Below are 5,101 nucleotides of genomic sequence, written 5' to 3'. Positions count from 1 at the left end.
GAAATGCATTTCAGTGGATTTTCCCAGCCACAGAGAGCAATACCACCCAACTCCAGGAAAACAGAGATTGTCTCTTACACACCTGTATGCTGTTTTTATCCTGCTGACTTCCACTTCTTTTTTCTCACACCCAGCCAAATGAACCAGCCGTCTCCACCTGGGTTTCCCTGGTTTGCCGCTGGTCCTGGTACAATCCCAATGCTGAGAAAGAAGCCTGTTCCCCAGCCCATCTCAGAGCTCGGTCCTGACTGTGCTTTGGCACAGGCCAATGATGTGCTCCAGGAAAGGGAAATGGTGGAGGTGTGATGGGAAAATGTCCACAAAGCAGTAATGCTGTGATCTTAACATTTATATTTAAAAAGATGCCTCTGAAGTCCTGCCTCTGAGCAGGTTTGTGTCTCTCTCTCCTGAAAATGACTGCATGCCCCATGCTCCACACTCATCCCAAAGCCCTTAGAGATCAGGACAAGTCCAGTTTAGCCAGGAGCAGGTATGTAACCTGCCCTTTCTAAGGGGCAGGTAACATACCTTTCTGCTGACTTAAGCCAGCAACCCAGCCAAAGAACAGTGTCACTGCCAGCTTTCCTGAGCACACCTGCACGGAGAAGTAGCCTAAGGAACCAAGTTGTGGACTTGACTGGAAGATGAAATTTGCAGCCTTTTGAAAAGAATTCCTTCCTCTCTTGTCTCTTTGTGGGCCTATGGCAGCTTTTGAAAAATTAAACAACGAGGAAGTGCAGAGAAAAATATAGATGGCTGTTTGGTTTTCTAAGTAAGTTGTAGTCATCACAAAGTGTCCCTGAGAGCCTAAGAAAGTACTTGGAGATATGAATGATGAAACCCTGGAAATGTTTGGCCACAAAAAGTTTTTATCAAAAAAGCTTTTAATAAAGATTTGGTGGGAAGCCCAAGTACACTGAAAGATAAAAAAATGCACAAAGTAAAACTCCAGAGGGTGGTGTGATCAGGGAAATTATTTGGAAAAAAAACCTGCAGGAGAACAGGCATTTAAAAGCTTAGAAGATTCTTATTTCTTCACAGTATTTTGGCAGACAATGTCTATACTATTATTAAATTCCTTAGTTTTCTGGAACAGGATGGAGCACTGAGTGACAGCGAACACAAGAGTGTTGACGGAATAGCATACAAGTGGATGCATGTCAAGAGGCACTGCCTTTGATCTGTTCTTTGCTATGAAGGATGACAGCGAGTTGTTATCCCAAAAGCACTTTGCACAGGAAATCAGGATGTGGCTGTAACAGATATTAATCCCCCAGGAGAAAGCTAAGGAGCAATTCAAGCACGGTAAATTGCAGCGACTGAACAGTACTGAGCTACAGGAGGTGAAATGCTGGAGGTTGTAGTAATACTTGCACTCATCCCTGTGCAAAGCCCTAATATCTACTTTATCTCTGACTTAGGAGTCTTAAGGAATTCTCTGGGGAAAAAAAAAAAAGTTCTCAAGGCTTCTAGAGGTTTTGAGCAAACACAAAGGCATGACATGACACTGCTGTAACTTACATTTGTAACTTATTTTATATGCATTAAATGCTAAGTAAATGTTCTTGTGAACTAAAATCCAGCTAATATTTAAGCTCACTGAAAATGCTTTGTTCTACCTGTAGTCATAATTTTATCAACTGAAAACCATTTTGTTCTGTTAAATGGCCCAAAAAGAGCCCAACAACTTTTGCAGTGTTGTTGAGCCACTCCCTATTGCTCTCCTTACTGAAAAAACAGTACAGAGACCATATTGCAATCAATACCGAGCGATCCCACAACTTTTGCTTTGTATTGCATCTCTGCACCCTCTAATGACTTTCATATTATCATCAGTCTGCTCTCAGGAAGTTTACATGTCAGGGCTAATTAACTAGGATGGTTTGTCTTCCCTTATTAATCCCCTAAGTACTGAAAACCCATTCCCCTTTGAGCAGGAGCAGCTGTGACCAACGTGGCATCAGAGATGCAAAGCCAGCATTTTACTCTGAAGCACTTGCTACAACATTTTTGAGATAATAATTAAAGTAACTGTTGTTGTAATTCCAGTAATAAGGTTAAAATGTGTCTTTACAATTTGACTTCCCAAAACTCCATCCAAACGGTTTGTGGATGTGTATGTGATAGCCTTTCATGCACAATGTTGCTCTAAAAATTGCTGCCTTCCACGTGCAAAGATACTTTCCAAATCTGTACCTTTGCAATTAGGTTCTACCTAGGTGCCAAAAATTTACAGATGAACCAAGCCCTTGTTTTTTAATTGTATCAATATTGTTATTTTTTTAAAAACGAAATCACTTCTTTTGTTAATCTTTGTTTTGCTTACTAGAGCATGTATCAAGTAAAGTAGCCTATTTTCCATAACGAGATTATAATTCTCTTGTCCTCATTTCTTGAAGGGAAATAGTATAGGAAAAAAAGAAGACATTTAGCATTTGCATACCCGTTCAACACATTATATTTTTTAAATTTAAATATATTGGGCTTGTTTGTAAAATTTCAAAACAAGGGTTGTCTCAAATACATTCATATTATTGAAAGAGTTTTGGTTGTTGATTTTTTTTCAACACTTGCCATTTACTGAAATATCCATCATGGACTAGAACCAGAGAACTGTTTTTCAGCCTGTAGAAACATCATGTGGATCATGGCTACCATGTTTTCTTACTTTAATTGAGGTCCACTAGTTCACCAGCTCTGCCACTACACACCTGACTTCCCAAGTGCTGGGCTGCTGTTGATTTTCTGAATCCTCTCTAAATGCTCAAAATAATTTTTTCCAGCTTTGGTCAGCTTCTCCGCAGCAGATTTACCTCCTGGGGTAGGAGCACATAGGCTCCTGTGCGTGAGAGTTACAGCTCAGTCAGCTCCACGTGAAAAAAAAAAAAAAGTGAAGTACCTTTCATTTTTTCCCCTCAGGCATTCTGGTTAGCAAAGCCACCAATCTGCTAGTATAGTTTACATCTGCTACTTTGTTACAGTTATGACCAACAGAACGTGTTCTGACAAAAATATATGTTGTTTTATGTTTGATTTACTAATTGAAATTAGTATTACCTTGAAACAAGTGAACCATGTGTTTACAGCACATCTTCTACCCCTGTACACAAGCCCTCCTTTAAATCTGAATGATTACATGATGCTTTTCCTTACCTTTTGCAACAACAATAAAAAGGGGTACCTCATTCTATATGGAAAATCAGTTTACAGTCTGTTTTAACTTCTGTTGTCTGAGAACAACTCTACTTGAAACAGAGGGACAGAATCAAACAGACTCTTCAAGTTGTATTTATCAAGTTATCTTATTTCCTATTAACTTTTCCTATTTATCAGGAATTTAAAAATTTTCAGTCATGCATTTTCGGGTAATAAAATGTATCACTTTTGGTAAACTGACATAGTTATTTATTGTTATTTGCAGTGTTACTGCTGTAGCATCCTTAGCTTTGGTGATAACTTGGTTCATGCTCCCAGGCACCAGACAAGGGAGTGAGCTCACAGTCCTGAGCCAGGGGTGTGCAGTGGGTATGCAGAGCTCAGCTCCTGCAGGCCCTCCCTGATTATTAAAATAAATTCTCTGATAATTCAGGAGATGCAGTCTCTCCAGGCATTGCATATTGATTGATTTGGTAACAAAGCACAAAAATTTGTTCTGGTGGAGAAGGAGATGTAGGAGCTACTATTTTTACTTTAGACTCTCTTCATCTTCTTGTTACTGCTAAACAGCACGAGTTCTCGTCCACCAGCTTGGGTTTCCTCTTTAAAGGAGTTTGAACGCTAGCAGAAGCTTGGGAAAATGACTTGAGGACAAGGACATTACTCCTTGTATCTCCTCAAAAGTAAACCAGTTCCCCGTTCCTCTCACTCTCCCAGCAACCAAGGGGCAACCTCAGGGATATGGCCACTGTCCCTGAGTGGCCTTTACCTAACGCTACTCTTAGACTGCTCCCTCACCACCACCAAGAGTGACTCTGCTGCCTTCGGCATATGTGTGGTCTAAAGATATTTTGCATCTACCTGTATAAGTCTCAGCTCTGTGTGCCATTTATAATAATACAAAGCTGTCGGAAGAACAAGACAAAATGATGGAATATTAAACCCTAGATATTAATTCCCAGAAGCAGGGATGCTGACAACACAGGTCAAACTTCCAACTGCTTAACGTCTGTCTTGATATTGCATGAGGTTTTCAGGAGGGAAGAAGTGGGTAGTACAACTTGGATGCAGGCTTATTCAAGGAAGCTCTGTCAGGATAAAGTTTAGAAATTATATGGAATGACATCAACAACAACAAAAAACACAGACTATGACACTTTTAATTGTTAGAGACTTGACAACAAACTTCTATTATTTTATGTATCGGTTTTGTGCAATTCAATAAATGGAGGAGTAGCTATTTTCTGTTATATTTAGTTAAAATATGCTATTTGTTCCACGATTTTCAAGAGTTGTCAAAGCTGAGTAGTACAGCTACCATCTACATGTCTCCACATATCACAGGCAGGACTGCTATAAGTGCCTCTTATAAAAGCTTCCCAATGTCTCCCTTTATGAGACTGGGCTTTACTAAACTTGCAGCTACACAGTTTTGGGGTTTGAACAGAATTTCCTATGTCAGGTGTTATTTGTGTGTCTCCTTGGGGGAAGGTTAATTCAGAACAGCTCAGTCAATCCATGGACAAGGCTAAGGAAAATCATGAAGCTCAGTATAATACAATTGCCTAAAGAAGAAAAAGTTAAAGTTGAAAAGGTAGCATTAAATTTAAATCTTTGGTCAAGAAAGACTAAAATTGAAGTCATTACTACAGTTGTGGAGTCAAGCAGTGAGATTAGGAAACATTAAAGGCAAACACCTCAAAAAAATTTGAGACAGCAGACAATGATGGTTGGTAACAGCAACATGGCTTTGGAAACAGAGTTTCAAAATCTCCCACTGAAAACACTAAGATACAAATTTCAAAGGAACATAGGTAAATGAAACTGGGGATAGTGTCCACCACGTAAGTCTAGAAATTTCCAGCTAGTCGGCAACAGAATACTAAATTTACAATGACAAAAGCCAAGGTAGAAATAAAGCAACCAAAAAGAAGCAACAAAAACC

This window comes from Chamaea fasciata, unplaced genomic scaffold, assembly GCF_029207755.1.
Source record: "Chamaea fasciata isolate MVZ Bird 193981 ecotype frontalis unplaced genomic scaffold, bChaFas1.0.hap1 SCAF_3, whole genome shotgun sequence".
NCBI lineage: Eukaryota > Metazoa > Chordata > Aves > Passeriformes > Sylviidae > Chamaea > Chamaea fasciata.
This window is presented reverse-complemented; position numbering follows the sequence as displayed.